Source organism: Chiloscyllium plagiosum, chromosome 7, assembly GCF_004010195.1.
Source record: "Chiloscyllium plagiosum isolate BGI_BamShark_2017 chromosome 7, ASM401019v2, whole genome shotgun sequence".
NCBI classification, from domain to species: domain Eukaryota; kingdom Metazoa; phylum Chordata; class Chondrichthyes; order Orectolobiformes; family Hemiscylliidae; genus Chiloscyllium; species Chiloscyllium plagiosum.
Genome location: NC_057716.1, coordinates 43,421,345 through 43,444,066, shown reverse-complemented (window position 1 = coordinate 43,444,066; position 22,722 = coordinate 43,421,345). Strand labels below are relative to the sequence as shown.

At 40.6% G+C, this 22,722-nt stretch overlaps 1 protein-coding gene across 2 annotated transcripts in view; it reads left to right on the top strand.

Annotated features, from left to right (window-relative positions):
• Positions 1-22,722, top strand: part of rbm45 (RNA binding motif protein 45) — a 100,814-nt gene that overhangs the window by 46,853 nt on the left and 31,239 nt on the right. Inside the window, exon 10 of one of the 2 annotated variants that reach the window (XM_043693528.1) lies at positions 256-560. The exons of the other annotated variant lie outside the window; for it this stretch is intronic. The gene's annotated coding sequence lies outside the window, so the exon portion shown is untranslated. Of the gene's footprint in view, positions 1-255; positions 561-22,722 lie in introns of those variants that run through there. 2 annotated transcript variants of the gene reach the window in all.

The window sequence follows — 22,722 nt, the reverse complement described above, 5'->3', positions numbered from 1 at the left end:
TTTCAACAGTTGTTTCCTGGGGCAAAGGACTGGTGAAATGAACAGCCCAAAGCCTTATCCGGAACCCCAATATAGTATCAATCACATTTAAAATGTTTCAGATCTATAGATTAAACAATAAGTTCTCTAGTTGCAGTTCTTATCAGGGAATTTTGTGGAATATAGTTTATACTATACCTGCAGACTTTTATTCCTTGTTAACAGATGCTTTAACATTTTCACAGCACTTTTTATAAAATGTTTTTGTTTCTGCAGAGTGGGGACAATTGACCTGACACATCAGCTGACTGACTGGCTACTTGACAGTACACAGTGACTTCCACTCGTGACCTTTGCTAGTAACTGAACAGTTTTTTTTATTTTCTGGGAATAGGCAGCAAGAGAAGACTTTGACAGATATTGATTGAAGTGTTTAAGATGGGAATTTTAGTAATAGATTGAAGAAACTTACTTTAATCCATGTAACCTCTGCTTTCCCGGCCTTTAGAGTTTGAATTGTATCTGTTAGCTTTGTTATCGTCAATAACTTGTACCAAACATAATAAAGCTTAATTATGAAACCTTTTGGTTTGATTACTTTTTGAATGGCTCAATTTCACAGTATCAAGATTGAATTACACAGTAAGTAAAACCCACTATATATATGTAAATTGTGATTGAGTAGTACCTGTTAGCGCACTGGATGAAACAAACAGTTGTCAGTATCCACATTAAGATATATATACACATTGTGGGAACACATTCTTTTGTAGAGAATCAATAAAATTAATTTTAGTAAACATCATTTTTATTTGGCTTCTGTCCTTGGCAAGAGCACCTTCAAATTCTTGAATATACCAAATTAGCATTGTAGATGGAAACTGTTTAGATTGCGAAATGTTATATTCACACCAGTGAATGTTTATGAACTGCAGCATTCAAATAAAAATGAAACAATGAAATAGTTTTGTAATGCAGATGTAGATTTTCCATTATTAAATTTATAGTAATCCAGTACATTCTTTAAATGTTTTACTAATGTAAAGTTCACATGGAAGTAAATTCAATTTTGGTCATACAGCATCACATTCATCATGCAAATTTTGGTTTTGCTTAAGTACAGGGCAGTGCAGAATGAGTTAGGTTAATGTATTTTAAAACTCATGTTGAAATTGGTTCACTTGGGCGGCACAGTGGTTCAGTGGTTGGCATTGCTGCCTCACAGCACCAGGGATATATGAAGTTTGCACATTCTCCCTGTGTCTATGTGGGTTTCCTCCCAAAGATGAGCAGGTCAGGTGAATGGGCCATGCTAAATTGCCCATAATGTCAGGTTCATTAGTCAGGGGTTAACCTAGGGTAGGGGAATGGGTCTGGGTGAGTTACTCTTTGGAGGGTCGGCATGGACTTGGGCCAAAGGGCCTGTTTCCATACTGTAGGGATTCTCATCTTCTCATCTATTACGGTACATCTCAGATTAATGAGAAATGCATACAATTTTGAAGATACTTAACATTATCACTTTTTGCTGTCTATTGGTGAAGCTTTTGATAACTATGGGTGTGTTCCTCTATATATCTTGAATGTGTGGAAATGTTGACAAAATCTTGAAGTCAACCATTAGTGCCCAGATTAAAACTATTTGCTCAAGAAGTTGAATTATTTGCATTGATCATGTACTGAAATAATTTGTGTCATGTAGATTGAGTAGAATTAAATTTGCAGAGCACCCTTAATTTTAAATCAAATTCAACACTTCCATTACTTATTGTTTTTGATAGCTGTCTGACCAACTAGGTTTTATAAGTTACTGATGTAATGTTTCAATTTGGTTTATTTCTTAACAAACAGGATATTATTGGTTATGGCCCATTTTCAGATGTGTGCATAGAATGAACCAGGAGGATCAAGGTTATTTCAAAATTGGACTTTGATTTCACTAACATTATTTGGACTAGAGAGAGATCAAGGCAGCATTCCTTCTCCTGGAACAACAGCAATAGATTTTGAAAGGATCCTGAACAAAACAAATCCTGTTCTACTCCACTAATTGTGATCCAATTTTTCTAAGGTGGTGTAAATCAGACTATGGACTCCTCAATTGTACTTTGTCCCAATATAAATTACGTAATCCTATATTGAAATCGATGTTTTTTTAAATGTTCGAGGGGCAGGCTGGTGATTCCTAGAATTGGCCATTGTGCCAATTTTGTACTCTAGTAGGGAGAATAAAAGCTATTTCTATCCCAAGTTTTACCATAATAAAACTCAACACGAAAGTCTCAGATTTTTACATTATAACTTTCATATTAAGAAAGCTTTTATTTAAAGTTGGCAAGTACTGGACCCAAGTTATGGTTTGACTTGGCAAATAAATACTTTAAATTACCAATGCACTTGCAGTATTTGAATGTACTTAATCTTTTAAAATTGCTGAATAGTTCTCTGAGCAAATTTGGTGTACTTTAACTATATAGCAAAGGAAGTTTCATTCTTTTAAATGGTGAAGTATTTTAAAATAAAATGACTGTTTCCAAGCTTCAAATACATCTGGCAGTACAGCAGTAAGTACAATTAAAAGACAATTAAACACTGTCCAAATAACTACAACATTATGTAGTGCAATTGACATATCATTTCACCATTGAAGAGGCAGTCTTTGGAGTAATTATGCAGAGAGATTTTCCTTTCATATTTGTTAGATTAAATTGGCCATTATTTTGACTCACTATACAAGTCCTGAGCAAGGGTCACTCAACTTGAAGCGTTAACTCTGATTTCTCTCCATAGATGCTGCCAGACCTGCTGAGCTTTTCCAGCAATTCGTTTGTCTTCGTTCTCTTTTTGCCCAGCCTAAACCAAATGAGCTTTTTTTTCTGTTCTTTTATTTACATTCCTAGCACATAGTTTCTTTTAGTCTTGTCTAAAGGTGGATTGAAATATCTCGGCAGAAGCTGGTATCCTGTCACCATGTCACCCTTTATTTACTCATGCATAGTTTGACACTGATCCAGCTTCCTCCGAGCCAGCTCTTGGCATGAACAGAATCTCTGACACTTCTTTATTTTCCTGATTGGACCAACTTAACAGCCATCAAAAGCTCAGAACTCATATTATGAGAAGTGCATGATTGACTTCAGTATAATAACTACATCCCTACTCCTGTAGCTCTGGGGAAGTAGACCTATTCTTTTTCTTGTAGCCTCTCCTGGGGCATTTTCGCACTGGGTCTGGTTCCTCCGACTCTGTCTTGGATACAGACCATAGACTGCCTCTCATGCCTCAGAAGAGCATCTCAACAAATTCATCCTCTTTTTAAGCAGTAAAGATGTTGAGCCTATGACATCTGTTGTGTCCATTTCAGACTCCAAGAATTCTTTAATGCTAGATGTAGGGGGAGAACCCTCTAGTTCTTATAGCCTTTCAGCCAGTTCTGAGGGACCGGGTATGTTTTGCTCCTGCCCCATTTGTAAGTTTACAGCTTTCCTGTTGTCTCATGATTGTTATGGAGCACCTCAACTAGATGAGCTTTGTATGTTGCATTGACCATACCTCCTAACCATGCAGGACCATTTCCATGGTTTTAGCATCAAACTTTGTCCACTGAAGTAAACTGTCTCTTGCTTAGAGGGGGCTTATGTCTATCACTGGCATTCCTGATGTTACTTAAAAGATCCCCCCTCAAGCCCACCAAGTCTGGGAAGATCAGATTTAACCGGGTGCAGAACCTTCACCCCTGTGGCTACTTTCCATTATCCCTGTAGTTGCAATGAGGGGTGGTTTGATAATCAAATTGGAACCAGACAGTTTTGTACCAAGTAAAGCTGTCAACTTGTTACTTTAAGCCTGCCTTCAAAGTTTGCACTGCTCGTTTTGCCAGACCATTGGACAATGGATGATTTGAAGTTGTCCTTATGTCAAATGCTGTTTGACTTTGGGAAATACTCTAATCTCTGCTGGTAAATGATGGCTGTTGTCTGTGACCAATACTTCCAGGAGCTCTTGTTTTGCGTGAGATGCTTACAGCTTTTCTATCATTCCCATGTTTGGCAAATGAACTCTATGCACCCATTTTGCACAGGCGTCCACATTGAACATTGAGCGTATGAAGGACCTGCATAGATTCAGTGTAACTGAGACCAGGGTTTATCCAGCCATTCCCATGGGGAACTGCTGGTGGTAATTTTTATTAAAGACTGGTTCTGCAATCATCGATACAGCTGTGCTGATATCAACCTCCATTAAAACCAGTTGACAGTTTAGTCAAACATTTGATTGTTCTGATTTGGATGTTGCTAAGCAATTTAACTGTCCCAGGCCAGATCTACTGGGCTTTCCAGGGTATGCTTACTCTGGGATACCAGCCTATGAATTCTCTTGTTCAATTCTGGTCTAGTTGGGCTCTTGCTGTCTTGAGACCACATAATGGTAGCAACTGCAATGGCTTGCCAGCCCAGATCCTAAAGAAATGTTAACGGTTTGGCCAAGGCTTTTTTTTTGGGGGGGGGGGGGGGGTTTGGCTGTGAACTGACCAACAGTCCCTCTGCTCAGGATATGTCCTGAGTGAGGATATGCAATTACCTTTACTCAAGTGGTTATGCTGAAGCTCAGGCAGCCTGGCAGGGGTGTCCTGTTTCACCACACCCTGAAACTTGTGTTCCTTTTGCCACATTTCCTAATGACAAAGCTAGTAGGCATGTTTGCATGACTAAACCATTAATCCCACGTACCAAATGATCTCAGCATCTCATTCGGGGTTAACCCAAAATCACAGGTCTCTGCCAGTAGATATAACCTAGTCAACAATCCTGGTAAGGATTCTCCTGCTTCTTGAATTGCCAAGTAAAACTGATTAACGTCTCAAAATTAGAAGAGGCTTTGGGTTGTAATATTCCATAATGTCAAGTGCTCTGCATCAACTCTTCAGTGGCAGATTTATACAAGTCAAGCATACCAGATAATGGCATGATGCCAGAAATGCTTACCCAATTCAAAGACCACTGTTGCAAGTGAATTTCTTCAGGAGTGCATTTCTTTCCCTCTTGTCAGCACTGAAATAAATCCAGAAGCTGGTATCCTGTCACTAAGTCACCCTGTATTTACTTATGCATATTGCTTGACACTGGTCCAGCTTCTTCCAGAGCCAGCTCTGAGTGAACAGAGCCTTAAACAGGAGTGTTGGTGTCTGTCAGCCAGGGCTCCCCCATTGGGAAGTTCCAATTAGGGAACTCCTTCCGTGAGGTCCACATGGCTGACTTCATGACAATCACCACATGCACATTGACTCCAGATTATGAGAAGAATGAAGGAGGAAATTAAGACACTTTTTCAGAGGGTTATTAGTCTGTGGAATCTTTTGCGATTCGTTGTAGGAAACTGGAAAAGTATTTTTTTAAATGATGTGGGAGAAGATAAGGAAATGGGGATAGAACAAACATGACTCGTGTGTTTCATCACTTACACCTATCTACTACTATTCTGCAACTTAGCTATTTGTACTATTCTGCAACAGCATCAGCTTGCAGTGATAAACCAGGATTCTACCTCTTTACAACAAATGGTAATAGCTGGAGTGGACATATAATTGCAGGAGATTCCACCAGCCAAATCTGATGCTGTCATAATGCTTGAACACTGTTTTACCAGGATGAGTGACAAGTGATGATATTTGCCATTTAGAAATGAGAAATTTTAGACTAACATAATTGAAGTAGTGTTTTTTTAAAATGTCCATTTCATGAGCATCACTCAGAAGAATGGTAGTTTGGAGCCTTCTCCGCATTTAAAAGGTTAGGGTGTAGGTTTGCTCGCTGAGCTGTAGGTTTGATATCCAGACGTTTCATTACCTGGCTAGGTAACATCATCAATGGCAACCTCCAAGTTAAAGGGTAGTGGTTGCTAATTCTGCTGTCATTGGCTGATGCTTTTGACTTAAGGAGAAAGGGACTCTCATTTTGACATGAGGCCCCTATTGATGTAAGCTCTCGTGCCAGGTGTCTGGTTGGAGAAGGACCTAAGAAAGGGTAGGAATGGATGGGAATGTGCTTTCAGTGAGAGGAGAACTTGAGACATGAGAAAATGACCAAACAAAAATGAACATGGCCGACCTGGCTATTTGCAGGAGTGATCATGTGTTGGGGAATTCACAAAGGAAGATTATGTAACTGGGAACTGAGATGAGGTTGACTAGTTTTTATAGATAATGGATCAGGATCCCTTCAGATGTCAGAACAATATTTTACTGCAGATTGTAACTGTCTTGAGACATCATGCCTAATGTAATCCCCCAAAAAGCATTGGAAATGGGCTCAATTGGATATCCTACGGCAGTAGCGCTCAAGTTCACTGTGGCCCTGAATTTCAACAGAAGAGAGCGAATGTACTGTAGCTAAATTTGTGAATGACATACAAAAATAGATGATAATGCAGTAGTGAGGTTGACACACAGAACCTGCAGGGGAATATAGATAGGTTAAGTGCATGGGCAAGAAGTTGATAGATGGAATAAAATGTTGGAGAATGTGAGGTCATGGATTATAGCAGAAAGAATGGAGCAGCTAACTATTCTTTAAATGGTAAAATGCTGCAGAAAACTACAGAATAGAGGGATTTGGAAGTCCTTGTCCATGAATCTCAGAGTAGGTATCAATGTTTAGCAGGCAATAGGAGAGGCAAATAGAAGGGAATGGGAGTATAAAAGTAGGGAGGTTTTGTTAAAACTATCCATATCATTAGTCAAGCCAGAGCTGAAAAATTGTGAACTGTTTTGGTCTCGTTTATCTAAGGAAAGATATGTGGATATTGGAGGCTGTTAAGACCATGCACTGGGTTGATACCAGGTATGGATGGACTATCGTATGAGGAAAGGTAGAGTTGATTGGACCTGTACTCAAGTTTTAAAAGAATGAAATGTGATCATATTGATTCAAAAAGATCTTTTGAGGCTTTTACAGGGTAGATGTTTCCTCTTGTGGCAGAGTCCGGAACCAGAGGGCATAATTTCAAATTAAGGGGGATCACATATTGAAGACATAGATGAGGAATCTATTCTGAGGGTAATGAATCAGTGGAATTCTTCACTGCAGAGGCCTGGGGTCATTAACTGATGTCAGCCTTGAATATAATTAATCAGTAAGAGAATTGAGCATTATGGGGAAAAGTAGGAAAGTGGAGTTGAGGATTATCTGACTAGCCATGATCTCATTGAAGGAGCAGACTCCAAGGGCTAATTGGTCTATTTTTGCTCCTATGTCTGCTGGGCTTCTTCTGGAGATGTGTGCAGCAATTTCCCAATCAACTGATATGGCTGCATTAATGTGACCAATGCTGTGTTAAGGTCAAGGAGAATACAGTCCTTTGTAGGTTTTCAAACATTTCCAGCACTCCCCATGCAGTCTGCTACATATGACTTGATCCTAATTCCCATCATGAATTGAATTCAGAGGTATGCCCACACCAGGTTGCAAAGGTAAGACACCTGTTTGTCCATTCAGTATAGCATGCAATGCAGCCCTGGTCATCAAAGGGCAGTCTCTTGCTAGAGGAGACCAAGGGAATAGACAAGAGGAAGACCACAGTGCCCATGGAATGTAATGGTGTCTGGAAGCTTCACCAGATCTTCACATGTATTACATTGAACTTCCAATATCTGCTATCTCATGAATGACTCCAGAGGCATGTCATTATCCTCAAGCACAGTATAAGTCACCAGCTACAATATTTTAAACACTTGCCCTGACAGGCTATGATCACTGGCCGCATCCTCTAGCTCTTCCTTTTAAGTGGATAGATTAACCAAGAAATGGTGCTGCTTTGGTTCAGTGATTGCTATGCATGAGAAAGTGTAATGATCACAGCCATGTGACCGAAAAAGAAGCAGAACAACATTGAGCAATTTTGAAGGGATTTTAGTCAAAATGTATTTTGCAAAAAAAATAACTAAAATGAAGTCATGCTCTTCAGCTAAATCTTTAGAAAGATTTATGGCATATTTAGAATGCAACCACAGGTACTTGCTTAATGGTATCTAATGAACTATCACTGGTTAGAGGATTGTCTGGTTCCCACACTACGTTGAATGGTGGGGCAAGAAAGGCTATATTGTAGGTAATTAAACATAATGTAGTAGTAAAGCTTTCCATTGACTGGTAGGAATACACCTCATTTTGTCATTGGATTACACAGTAATTTCTGTGTATTGTAGTACACCTGAAAATTACCATACCTATTATATACTACAGCCGCCTTGGGACTTCAGTTCAAATATGTAAAAGGTTTCTCCAATGAAGCAGATTGGGATGTTGATCCTTAATTTGTAGGCCTGAATAAGTATTTCATCAGGTGGATTTTGCGGTGATAGCAGGACAGAAGTAGAGTGATCCCTATTGCACAATTTACATTGTGTCCATCTACTGTTAGGAAAGTAATGGTTGGACAGCAGTTACTAGCCCTACTAGAAACACCTGATTATTAATTATTGTATATTTTTAATGTGATGTGAACGGAAAATAAATATGTAAACAATAATGAAGGACTAAGTAGATTGTTCATTGAGCTAGCGGATGTGCAATGGAGAAAAATATAAGCTAAAGTATTGAAGCTTTTGATGAAGTAGAGAATAATTGATGGATTTGTTATTTTCACATTTCTTCTGTTTTCTTCCCTCCAGTTTTGTAGCTTATTTTCTTCTACTTAAATGGTTTTAACCATGATATAAGGTTACTTGTCTGAAAGATAGGTGCCGTTCAAGTTTCTTTCTCATTTGCGACTGCTGCCAATTGGTGAAAACATTAACTTATTCATCTGTACATGAATTTTATTGTAGCATGTACTCACTATTAGCGAGGCAGTACATAACCTTTGAAGTTTATTACAATTTATTTGACCCATAAAACAACTTTTAAATTATTAGAATGTGAAACAGTTTTTTTAAAGTCAAGAGGTTAAGCCAGCAATGAATTTAGCGCAGAAGTTAGTAGACCAAATTTCTGAAATAGATTCTGTTCCCGAGTTCATATTTTCTATTCATTTTTGAACAGTATGTTGATACATGAACATTTGCAGAAGGTTTCTACAATAGCTTAGATTATGGTAAATGTTGGGACCAGAAAATTTATAACTTGCTGTGAATGCAAGTGAACTTTTGACTCAACCCAATGATTGGTAGGATAATCTAATGGGTAATAGATCTCCCCTAAAGTTGACTGGTCAGCTATGTCTTTTGTTCACTGTCGGGCAAAATTGGAATTAGTTATTAAGAATGTTGTAAACTGCTCACTACTTTTTTTTTGTAATCAATCTGCACATCTCTGGAGCAGGTGGGACTTGAACCCAGGCCTCATGTTCCAGGAGTAGGTACGATACCATTGTGCCTCAAGAAGGATTCTAATATTTTTAAAGCCTTATTTATTTTGCAGTGCCTATTTTCCATATGAAGTGCGTTCAAAGAATGTTTGAGTGGATTGATGCCTAATGAAGAGGCAAAGGCAATAAATGATGCTGAACTTTATGAATGAATTTTAAAAAGCATTAAATAAACATGTAGAAGAGTTATAATGTTGTCACCAACAGAAAAGTGATGTTTTCACTTTTGACAAAATTTAATATTACATTGTTCTAGGTGAACAGAATCACTTAAAAATCATGACAAACAAGTGAATTTACTTGAGCTAATTTTTAAATAGAATTTTGCAAGTTTCCTCATAACTTAGATGGTCATCTGTCCATCAAAGTAATTGCAGCTTTTACTCTTTTCTCCTGTACTCATGTCATGAAAGTTTTTTTTTTATCTGTTAAATAGCAATTATAGCAGTGGTACATCCCTTTAAAGCTTGGTGCATGTCAGGACGGAGCAGCTCCATTAATATCCCCATCCTCCACAATGGCAGTGTCAATTCCCATCAAAAGACAAGGCTAAAGTATTTGCATTCGTCTTTAGCCTGAAGTGCCAAGTGAGTGACGAATCACCACTTACTCCTGAGGCCCTCAGTTTCAGATGCCAATGTTAAGACAATTCGGTTTACTTCACACGATAATAAGAAAAGACTGAAGACACGAAATACTGCGAAGGCCCTGACAAAATTTCAGAAATAGTACTGTAAATTTATGCTTTAAAACTACCTGTCCTTTGCCAAGCTGTTCTGAGACAGCTGCAACACGGTGGAAAATATCCACAAAATGTAGGACAAATCCAACTCTGCCAATTACCATCCTATCAGACTACTCTTGATTATCAGCAGTGTGATGGTAGGGATTGCTGACAAAGCAGCATGAAATAATAACCTGCACACTGACACTCTGCTTGGGTTCTGCCATGGGCACTCAGCTGCTGACCTCGTGACTGCCTTGTTCCAAAATTGGAAAAAAGACCTGAGCTCTGGAGGTGAGGTGAGAGAGAGATTCATGATACCAAGATGACATTTGACCAAGTATGGCATCAAGGAGCCCTAGCAAGACTGGAGTCAATGAGACCTAGGATAATATTTCCACCAGTTACTGTATATCTAAGGGAAAGACGGCTGTGATCATTGGAGATCATCTCAGTCCAAGGACATCAGTTCAAGAATTCTTAAGATAGTGTTCTCGGCACAATCATCTTCAACCACTTCCTCAGTTATCTTCCTACATCCATAAGGACAGTTTGGAGATGTTCACTGATGACTGCACAGTGCTCGACACCCTTTGTGGCTCCCACAGGTACTAAAGCAGTCCATGTCCATATGCAGCAAGAACTGGACAACAGTCAAGATTGACCTGACGAGGCAAAAGTGACAAGCAATGGTTATTTTCACCGAGAGAACATACCTATTACCCTTTGGTATTTAATGGCCTTACCATTGCTGAAACCTTTACTAACAACATCTTGTGGGTTATCATTGACCAGAGGCTGAACTGGACTAGTTCTATAAATACTGTGATTACAAGAGCAGATTGAAGGCTATGGGTTTTTTGGCAACTGTCTCTCCTTCTGTCTCCCAAGTGTCTGTCCAGTAACAAGAAGGCACAAATTAGGAATACTATGACTCACTCATCTACCCAAATAGAGAGTATATCTCCAACAACATTCAAAATACACACCAGACAGGACGAAGAATCATGCTTAATTGGCAGCCCACCCACCACTTTCACATTCACTCCTTTTTCTACTGATGTGCAGTAGCAGCAGTGTGTACTGTCTACAATATGCATTTGTAGCAACTCACCAAGACTCCTTTAATTCCATCTTCTAAAGCTGTGATATCAACCACCTAGAAGGACAAGGGCAGCAGATGCATGGGTACACCATCTGCAAATTTCCTTCCAAGTGTTGCACCATGCTGACTTGGAATTACATGGCTATGCCTTCACTATCACTGGGTCATAATCCTGGAACTCCTTAATGGTATTGTGAATGTCCCTAAACTCCATGGACTGCAGCAGTTAAAGCAGCTTCAGCCACCACCTCCAGGGCAATTAATGATGGACAATAAACACTGGCCTAGCCTGCAACATCCACATCCTGTGGAAAAAAGTAACAAAGCATAAATTTCAGATTGGAAACCTTGTATGTATCAAATTACACTTCAAATGAATTATTGGCTCCAACTAATACATATGTTGGGTAGAAGCTGGAACTGAGAAAATATGGAAGAGGATTCTGGGTAATCCAAGATGGAGGATGGGAAAACTACCTAGCTGTAACAGCTGCTCCTTTTTTTGAGGTATTTTAGGTGCTGGAGGTGATTTCCTCGAATTCCAGGAGCAGCAATTACTGTTTTATATGCTGTTGCATTGTTTTGGAACTTTGGAAAAAAAGACAAAACAACAGCAGTTTTAAAGGGAGAAGAACAGACAAAAAAAGCACATGGTGAGGCCAGTGCAGGAGAGAGAGAGAAAGAAACAGACACTACCTTTGCTGTTTGAATTCATGTATCGCTGGACATCGGAGTGTATCTGGGAAAATTAACAAACAGTGAAATTCACAAGTGATCTTGGAGGAACTGTTGGGCGCAGTTCGCTGCACAGAATCAGATAAGTTAATTGTTGTTTTAAGTTTGGCATACAGAAAGTCTGCAGTAGTGAGTAGAGTGGGTTTTTCCTTGATTATATGTTTTTGGAGATATGTCTCTTGATTAAGCTAAAAATATAAGCTATAACTATCAACCGGAAGCGGCAGGGACAGGCCACTATAAATGCCGGAGGAAATACCACAGAAGCGCTTCACAGGAGGCTCCCAAGCACTGAGGATGTCACTTAGACAGGGGACGAAACGTTTGCAACAAAAACTTCCAGCTCGGCGAACAGAACCACAGCAACGAGCACCCGAGCTACAAATCTTCTCACAAACTTTGAACTATTAATTTAACCTGGGGCAGTATTTGTAGAGGAATAAGATGGTGTTATTTTTCTGGGTCTGTAGATTGTGAAGGAGCAAAAATGGCCTTTAGTAGAGTGATATGTACTTCTTGTCAGATGGGGGAGTTTAAAGAGAGTTTAAGGGTTATTGCCGATTATATCTGCCATAAATGCTGTTGGTTTCGAATCTTATCAGATCGAATGGATCAGTTGGAGAGACAGAAGCAATGAGGAATTTGCAACAGCAACAGTATAGGAAGGGGTGGGGGAAGTCTCAGATACAGCCACATAGATGGGTTAACTTCAAGAAAGGTAGGTAGCTCGTGCAGGAGTCTTTTATGGATATACCCATTTCAAACAGGTATGTTCTTTTGGAAAATGTAGGGGTTGATGGATTCTCAGGGGAACGTAGCATGAACAGCTACGTTTCTGGTACTGAGACTGGCTCTAATGCAACAAGGGGTACGTCGGGTTCCAAGAGATCAATTGTGTTAGGGGATTCTCTAGTCCAAGGTACAGACAGACGTTTCTGTGGCCAGCAGAGAAAAAGCAGAATGGTGTGTTGCTTCCCTGGTGCCAGGATCAAGGATATCTCAGAGAGGGGGCAGAGTGTTCTCACGGGGGATAGGGGCCAGCAAGCGGTCATTGTCCACATTGGAACCAACGACATAGGAAGGGAAAAGTTTGAGATTCTGAAGAGAGATCACCAAGAGTTAGGCAGTAATTTAAAAAGGAGGTCCTCGAGAGTAGTGATATCTGGATTACTCCCAGTGCTACAAGCTAATGAGGGCCAGAATAGGAGGATCGAGAAGATGAATGCATGGCTGAGGAGCTGGTGTGTGAGAGAAGGATTCATATTTTTAGATCATTGGAATCTTTTCTGGGGTAGAAGTGACCTGTACAAGAAGATGGATTGCACCTAAATTGGAAGGGGACTAATATACTGGCAGGGAAATTTGCTAGAGCTCCTCAGGAGGTTTTAAACTAAAGGTTGGGGGGGGGGTGAGACCTAGGGAGATAGTGAGCTCAATCTGAGACTGGTACAGTTGAGAACAGAAGCGAGTCAAACAGTCAGGGCAGGCAGGGACAAGGTAGGATGAACTCAGGGCATGGTTAGGAACATGGGACTGGGATTTCATAGCAATTGCAGAAACATGGCTCAGGGATGGGCAGGACTGGCAGCTTAATGTTCCAGGATACAAATGCTACAGGAAGGACAGAAAGGGGGGTAAGAGAGGAGGGAGAGTGACCTCTTTGGTAAGGGATAGCATTACAGCTGTGCTGAGGGAGGATATTCCTGGAAATATATCCAGGGGAAGTTAATTGGGTGGAACTGAGAAATAAGAAAGGGATGATCACCTTATTGGGATTGTATTATAGACCCCCTAACAGTCCGAGGGAAATTGAGAAACAAACTTGTAAGGAGATCTCAGCTATCTATAAGAATAATAAGGTGGTTATGGTAGGGGATTTTAACTTTCCAAACATAGACTGGGTCTGTCATAGTGTTCAGGGTTTGGATGGAGAGGAATTTGTTAAGTGTGTACAAGGCAGTTTTCTGATTCAGTATGTGGATGTCTCTACTCGAGGAGGTGCAAAACTTGACCTACTCTTGGGAAATAAGGCAGGGCAGGTGACTAAGGTGTCAGTGGGGGAGCACTTTGGGGCCAACGACTATAATTCCATTAGATTTAAAATAGTGATGGAAAAGGATAGACCAGATCTATATTGGAGAAAGGCAATTTTGACGGTATTAGGCAAGAACTTTTGAAAGCTGATTGGAGGCAGATGTTCGCAGGTAAAGGGACGACTGGAAAATGGGAAGCCTTCAGAAATGAGATAACGAGAATCCAGAGAAAGTATATTCCTGTTAGGATGAAAGGAAAGGCTGGAAGATATCAGGAATGCTGGATGAGAAAAAGAAGGAAGCATATGTAAGGTATAGACAGGATAGATGGAGTGAATCCTTAGAGTATAAAAGAAGTAGGGGTATACTTAAGAGGGAAATCAGGAGGGCAAAAAGGGGACATGAGATAGCTTTGGCAAATAGAATTAAGGAGAATCCAAAGGGTTTTTACAAATACATTAAGGACAAAAGAGTAACTAGGGAGAGAATAGGGCCCCTCAAAGATCAGCAAGGCGGCCTTTGTGTGGAGCCGCAGAAAATGGGGGAGATACTAAATGAGTATTTTGCATCAGTATTTACTGTGGAAAAGGATATGGAAGATATAGACTGTAGGGAAATAGATGGTGACATCTTGCAAAATGTTCATATTTCAGAGGAGGAAGTGCTGGATGTCTTGAAACGCATAAAGGTGGATAAATCCCCAGGACCTGATCAGGTGTACCCTAGAACTCTGTGGAAAACTAGAGAAGTAATTGCTGGGCCCTTTGCTGAGATATTTGTATCATCGATTGTCACAGGTGAGGTGCCAGAAGACTGGAGGTTAGCTAATATGGTGCCACTGTTTAAGAAGGGTAGTAAGGACAAGCCAGGGAACTATAGACCAGTGAGCCTGAAGTTGGTGGTGGGCAAGTTGTTGGAGGGAATCCTTGGAGTGCAAGTTCATAGCTACTTGAAAGTGAAGTAGCAGGTCGATAGGATAGTGAAGGCGGCATTTGGTATGCTTTCATTTATTGGTCAGAGTATTGAGTACAGGAGTTGGGAGGTCATGTTGCGGCTGTACAGGACCTTGGTTAGGCCACTGTTGGAATATTGTGTGCAATTGTGGTCTCCTTCCTATCTGAAAGATGTGAAACTTGAAAGGGTTCAGAAAAGATTTACAAGGATGTTGCCAGGGTTGGAGGATTTGAGCTATAGGGAGAGGCTGAGCAGGCTGGGGCTGTTTTCCCTGGAGCGTCGGAGGCTGAGGGGTGACCTTGTAGAGGTTTACAAAATTGAGGGGCATGGATAGGATAAGTAGACACAGTATTTTCCCTGAGGTTGGGGAGTCCAGAACGAGAGGGCATAGGTTTAAAGTGAGAGGGGAAAGTCAAAGAAGAGACCTAAGGGGCAATGTTTCCACACAGAGGGTGGTACGCGTATGGAATGAGCTGTCAGAGGGAGTGTTGGAGTCTAGTACAATTGCAACATTTAAGAGGATGGGTATATGAATAGGAAGGGTTTAGAGGGATATGGGCCGGGTGCTGGCAGGTGGGACTAGATCGGGTTGGGATATCTGGTCGGCGTGGACGGGTTGGACCGAAGTGTCTGTTTCCATGTTGTACATCTCTATGACTCAATGACTCTTTCTGCTAAATAGAGAATGCTGCGCCAAAGCTCAAACCTTATAAATTATAGTCCCTGGTTATGATTTTTGATGGCATTTTGACATATCAATGGAAGTTGGTGTATATCTCATTTTAAAAAACTGAGAAACTATTTTAATGAAGGGAAAAGCAATTTGTTTATGCTTGAGCATGTGAAATAGCACTTGAAGTGGGATGTGATTATGTTGCTGTGAAAGCTAATGAGTGGTTATTTATTATATAACAGAATTATTTAATGAAACATATTAACCTTCTGCTCAGAAAGGGTATATTTGCTTGATAGATAGCTTTGCTGTCTTGAACATGTTTCTGTTCTTCATAGAATGTTGTGGAATGTATCTGGAAAACTGTTAATTGTTTTAGAATGCAGTAAACATCTTAGCTACTCTTGGAATTTATCACAGTTGCCAAAATTGAGCAAAACGTTCAGAGCAGATTGCTGTTGATCAGCCTGAAGTCTCCTCAATGAAGTGGATTCTTTTTTTTTTAAAACAAACTGAAAATGACCTTTTTTTTTTACAGAACAGCAGGAAGGCAGGTAAAAGCCTCAGTGAAGAAATGTATAATTGTGCAAGCATTGAGTTAACAGTGTGGTGGTAACATGCACTATACTGAGTCCCCTATTCACCTGGTACTTACTATACTTACATGCAGACTTATAATTCATGTTCAAGAACACCCAGACTCCTCTACTGCAGCACGCCGCAGTCTCTCTCAATTTAATTAATATTCTACTTCTCTATTCTTATTGTCAAAGTGGTTAACTTCCAGTGGATCCCAGGTAGGTAGGCAGAGAAGCCTGTGGTGGAGCAAAGCTTCCAAACCAGAATAGAAGAAATGTAAATTCCACAGATGTGCAGTGTCAAGTAAGTTTTCAGAGATGGGGAAATTTGAGATCAAGAATACAAGGGTAGTAATCTTAACATTGAGGCGTTGGACTTGGAGCCAATATAAATCATTGAGCATAAGGATAATGGATAAATAGAATTTTGTGACGTAGGATGAGGGACAATTTTGGATGGGTTAAAATTTATACAGTTTTAAAGATGGAAGGCCAATGAGGAATAGCTTTAGTATATTAGAACATAGGGTTGATGAACATGGATGAGAGTTTTGTCAGCAGATGGGGAGGAATGGTGATAAGTTACACTATGAAAATCAAAGTAGATGTTTGTCATGCAGAAAGTGTGGGATTAGAATCCCTGTCTCTGAGCTAAACAGGACAGTGAGCTTATGAACATTTGATTTTGCCTCAGATACCATTGTGCTGGATGCACCTATTGGTTTAGGGAACAGAGTTTGGGATGTTGTGTTGCAAGGGAAGATGGCTGCCAAGATTCAGTTTCCCACTGCTCCTGCATACATTCTCACGAAAAGAGTTTGGGGAGAAGTCATGAGAAATGATGGTGAGGCAAACTAGCTTTCACCAGGGTACCTATGGGATTTAACTTGTCTTTGTATATATTTACATGTAGTTGGAAAAATGGGAAGGCATAAAGGAGAGATCCGAGTGGACTTCCAGAGTTAACTATGAAGAGTCATTGCAGGTGATTTCTTTTGTTATATGACTGAATAGATAAGGATGAAACCAGGAAAGGACAATCCCACTAATGTGGATACATATGAATGTTTGAATTAGGAACAGGAGTAGGAAGCTATGCTTCATCAAGCCTGTTCCACCATTTAATAAAATTATGGCTGATCTGACCACTCCACAGAGATGCCAGTGAGAAGTGACTGATGAGGATGCTACAAGAAGTCAACCTAGTCACCACAACTGAGAAGGGGATTGTGGAAGTTTTTTTAAGGTTAGATTCCCTACAGGTGCTGAACAGAAGGAAGAGCATCCTGCAGAGGGCATTAGTGAGAAAAAACCAAGGAGGAGTCCATGCAGTCTACTTGTTTCAAGTAGCAGCCGGACCTTGATCAGCAGCTGAGCACCAGACCAGATATGCCAGAGGGAGGAGATAGCAACGAGAGCAGGTTAAAATCTTAAAATCAGGACTTATCAGACATTGGGTAGCAACATTTACCTTAATGACAGGAATATTATGGGAGCTGCACTTTGGAACACCACAACTTCAAAAGTGACATTTTGGACAAAAGGGGTCCTGATTGGTAAGTACTGGTCAGGTGATCCCTTTATTTTTTTGCCTTCAATTTCCATTAACATTTTCATACTCATAAGGTTTTAGTGTAGTGGGATTTAGGCTAGTGGTAGAGTAGTACAGAACTGGGAATTAGAGTAGTACCTAGACTCTTGTTTACTGAATAGTGTATTTAGTATTTTTTAGTGAGAACCTAACATTAGAGGCATTCTAGTTAGCTAGTAAATTAATTTAATAGAAATTTATTTTTAATTAAGTACCTGCTAGAGGGTAAAAATTACAGTCAGTGGGATAGTAGGCTTCTCACGTGATAAGTTGAAAATCGGACAGTTCAAGTATCCCGAACGATTTACAGCTGCAGGAAGCGTCCAAGTACATTTCCTGTTAGACCTCATGGATTGGTTGGAGTGGTAGTTGGACACACTTCGGAGCATGCAGAAGGAGAAAAGTGTCGTAGTGAGGAGTTTTAGAGATGTGGCCATGCTCAAGGTTCAGGCAGATAAGTGGGTGACCACTAGAAGGGACAGGCAGGCAGACAGTGCTCGAATCCCCAGTGGCTATCCTCCTCTCTGACAAGTATACCATTTTGGATGTTGTTGGGAAGATTGCCTGTCAGAAGATGGTGACAGTTGCAGCCAGAGCAGTGACATGACTGCTGGCTCTGGTGTACAGCAGGGAGAGCCAAGTTGCAGAATAGTAGTAGTCACAGGGGATTCTATAGTCAGGGGCACAGAGGCATTTCCATGGCAGCAAAAGGGATGGTGTGTTGCCTCAAGGATATCTCTAAGTGAGTATAGGAGATTCTCAAAAGGGAGGGCGAATGCCGGAAGTCATGGTATGTGTTGGTACATATGATCTAGGCAGGAAGAGAGACAATAAACAATAGGTGCAGGAATAGGCCATTCGGCTCTTTGAGCCAGCACCACCATTCATTACGTGGCGAGGTCCTGTAAAGGGAGTTTAGGTAGTGAAATAGTATGTTGAAAAGCAGGACCTCTAGGTTTGCTATCTCAGCATTACTCCCTTTCTCACTTGCCACTGAGACTAGCAAGAAGATAGTACAGTTGAAAATGTGGCTAAAGAGCTGGTGTAGGAGGGAAGGCTTAGATTTGTGGATTATTGGGATGTCTTCCAGAGCAGGTGGAACCTGCTCAGAAGGACGGGTTGCACCTAAACTGAGGGACACCAATATCTTTGCAGGGAGGGTTTAAATTAGTGTGGCGGGGGTTGTAACCAGAGCAGTAGGTCAGCAAGTGAAATTCCTGAGGAGGAGTTAAAAATTAAAGCCAGTAAGGCTAAGAGGAAGAACAGAGAAGTTATTCAACATAGCAGGACTGGTGGTCTGAAGTGTATTTATTTTAATGCGAGGAGTAATACAAGTAAGGCAGATGAATTTAGAACTTGGATTAGTGTACATAACTACAATGTAGTTATTACAGAGACTTAGTTGAGGCAGGGGCAAGACTGGCAACTTAATGTTCCAGGATTTATGTGTTTTTAAACATATTTTAGATGTTTAGAGTTAGAGAGGAATGTAAAAGATGTTGGGTAGTTTGTATTATTGATTAGGGAGAACATCACAGCTGTACTGAGGTAGGACACCTGGGAAGACTCATACAACAGGGCATTATGGGTAGAGCTCAGCAACAGGAAAGACAATCACTTTAGAGTTGTTTACAGGCCTCCCAACAGCTAAGAGGAAATAGAGGGACAAATTATAGAAACATGTAGCAACGACAGGGTTGTTGTGGGAAGTTTTAACTTCCCTTATGTTGACCGGGGCTTCCTTGGTACCAGGGACCTGGGGGGATTTCTGATGTACGTCCAGAGGGGTTTCGTGAAGCTATATGTAAATAGTCCAATGAGGGAAGGGGCCATTTTAGACCTAGTACAGGAGAATGAGGCTATCCAGGTGATCGATATTTCAGTGATTTTGGAAACAGTGACTATAATTCCATAAGTTAGTTACAGATAAGGATAACTTAAGCCAATATAAATTGGAAGGCTAACTATTATAGACAGAAACTGAGAAATGTGGATTAAGGGGTGGTCTTTGAGGGTAAATCCACATCTGGCTATGGGAATCTTTCAAAGGCCAGTCGACAAGAGTTCAGGACCAAAACTTTCCTGTTTAAATGAAGGAATGGCAAGAATTGAGAATCCTGTATGACAAGAGAAATTGTGAGCTTAGTCAGAAAGAAGAAGGTGGCATATGTAAGGCTTAAGAAACTGAAGACAGTCAGAAGAATATAAAGAAAGCAGGAAAGAACTTGATTAATGAGTTAGGAGAACTAAAATGGGCCATGAAATGACCTTCACAAATAAGATTACGGAGAATCCCAAGGCATTTTATATGCATATAAGAAACAAGAGGGTAGCTAAGGAAGGAGTGAGCCCACTCAAGGACAAAGGAGGAAATTTGTGTGCAGGAAGTGGCTGAACTCCTTAACATATGCTTTACATCGGTATTCACAAAGATGGACCTGTTAGAGGGTGAGTCAATATTCACTAGTGAGGAGGACTTGTCGTTTGTGAGGACCGCGTGAATCAGGCTGATATGCTCCAACAGGTTGATGTTCAGAAGGAGGATGTGCTGGAAAGTTTGAAAAACATTAGTGTAGATAGGTTCCCTGGGTCAGAAGGGATATACCCAAGAAGAGAGGGAAAAGATTGCTGTGCCTTTGGCAATGATCTTTATGTCCTCATTGTCCACTGGAGTAGAACCAGATGATTGAAGGGTGGCAAACGTTATTCCCTTGTTCAAGAGAAGGAATAGGGATAACCCTGGGAATTACAGACCCGTCAGACCTATGTTGGTGGTGGGCATATTATTGGAGACTAAGATTCTAAGAGACAAGATTTATGATTATTTGGAAAAGCAATGTTTGATTAGAGATGGGTCATGCCTCTCAAGCCTTGTTGAATTCTGAGATTGTGACAAAACCCATTGAAAGTAATGGATGTGGTGTATATGAATTTTAGCAAGCCGTTTGATAAGATTCCCCATGGTAGGCTCAATCAGAAAGTGAGGAGGCATGTGATACAGGGAAATTTGGCTGTCTGGATACAGAATTGACTGGCCTGTAGGAGACAGAAGGTGGTTGTAGATGGAAAGTATTAGCCTGGAGCTTGTTGACCAGTGGTATTCCATGGGCATCTGTTCTGGGACTTCTGCTGTTTGTGATTTTTATAAATGACTTGGATGAGAAAGTAGAAGGGTGGGTTAGTAGGTTTGCTAATGACACAGAGATTGTTGGCGTTGTGGATAGTGTGGAGGGCTCTTGTAAGTTGCAACAGGACATGGACAGGATGCAGAGCTGGGCTGAGAAGTGACAGATGGTGTTTGACCTGGGAAAGTGTGAAGTGATTCACTTTGGAATGTCAAATTTGAATGCAGAATATCGGGTTGAAGGCAGGGTTCTTGGCAGTGTGGAGGAACAGATGGATCTTGGGGTCTGCGTTCATAGATCCCTGAAAGTTGCCACCCAAGTTGATAGGGTTGTTAAGAAGGTATATGGTGTGTTGGCTTTCATTAGCAGGGGGAATGAGTTTAAGAGCCGCAAGGTTATGCTGCAGATGTAAGAAGCCCTGGTTAGACTACACTTGGAATATTGTGTTCAGATCTGGTCACCTCATTATAGGAAGGATGTGGAAGCTTTAGAGTGGATGCAGACGATGTTTACTAGGATGCTGCCTGGGCTGGATGGCATGTCTTACGAAAGTTTGAGGGAGCTAGGGCTTTTCTCATTGGAGAGAAAAAGGATGAGAGGTGACTTGATAGAGTGTACAAGATGATGAGAGACAGTATGGATAGCCAGAGACCTTTCCCCAGGTTGAAAATGTCTATCACGAGGGGGCATAATTTTAAGGTGATTGGAGGATGTTTTAGGGGAGACGTCAGAGGTCCGTTCTTTACACAGTGTGGAATTTGCTGCCAGCAGTGATAGTAGAGTGAGATACATTAGGGATGTTTAAACGACTCTTGGATAGGCACATGGATGATAGTAAAATGTAGAGTATGTAGGCTAATTTGATGTTCGAATAGGATAAAAGATCAGCACATCGAGAGCCAAAAGCCCGGGACTGTGCTGTACTAGATCAGTGTTCTATGTTGTAGAAGGATATGTTAATATTCTCCAGTTTTCAATTTCAATTTATCTAACATTTATTTGCTTCTACACTTTTGCTTTATATCCTTCTAATATTTCTTGTTCTTATGTCTTGGAGTATGGCTAAGGCAACCTTTTTTTTTCCTGATGATATGCCAAAATGATCTTTGCTCTTTCACCGGCCTGAGAACTTCATTGTTCTTGTGTTCTCTCAGACTGACTCACGCCTTTCTACAGAAGCACGTTTCAGAACTTTCTAATCTTTGCTCAGCATAAGAATGGTTAAAAGTGTTTCGAAAAGAATAATCGGGACTGAGATTTGAAGTTGCGTGTTGTATAACGCAGACACGTGGATCTGAAGAAAATTAGACATCCAAAGATTAAATCGGTAGAATTATGCTGAAAAAGATTTAAGTAAACTTTGTATGAATCAGGTTTGTTTGGTTGATGACTTTTTTTTCTCCCCACCTATTCTAATCAGCTCTTTCTGTTCTGACATAATTATGTGGCTATTTAGCAAGAATTGAATATGATAACAGGAAGTGAGGGAAGAAATTGCTGTGCCTTTGGTGATGATCTTTGCATCCACACAAGGGCCTGTAATGTGCTCTACTGTTGTATGGAACCTGAGGGACAACTTGTTTCACACTGATGGTGGTACGCATATGGAATGAGCTGCCAGTGGAAGTGACTGAAGTGGATACATTAACAACATTTAAAAGACATTTGGACAAATACATGGAGAGGAAATGATTAGAAGGATGTGGATTAGTGGTGCTGGAAGACACAGCAGTTCAGGCAGCATCCGAGCAGTAAAATCGACGTTTCGGGCAAAAGCCCTTCATCAGGAATAAAGGCAGAGAGCCTGAAGGGTGGAGAGGTAAGCTAGAGGAGGGTGGGGGTGGGGAGAAAGTAGCATAGAG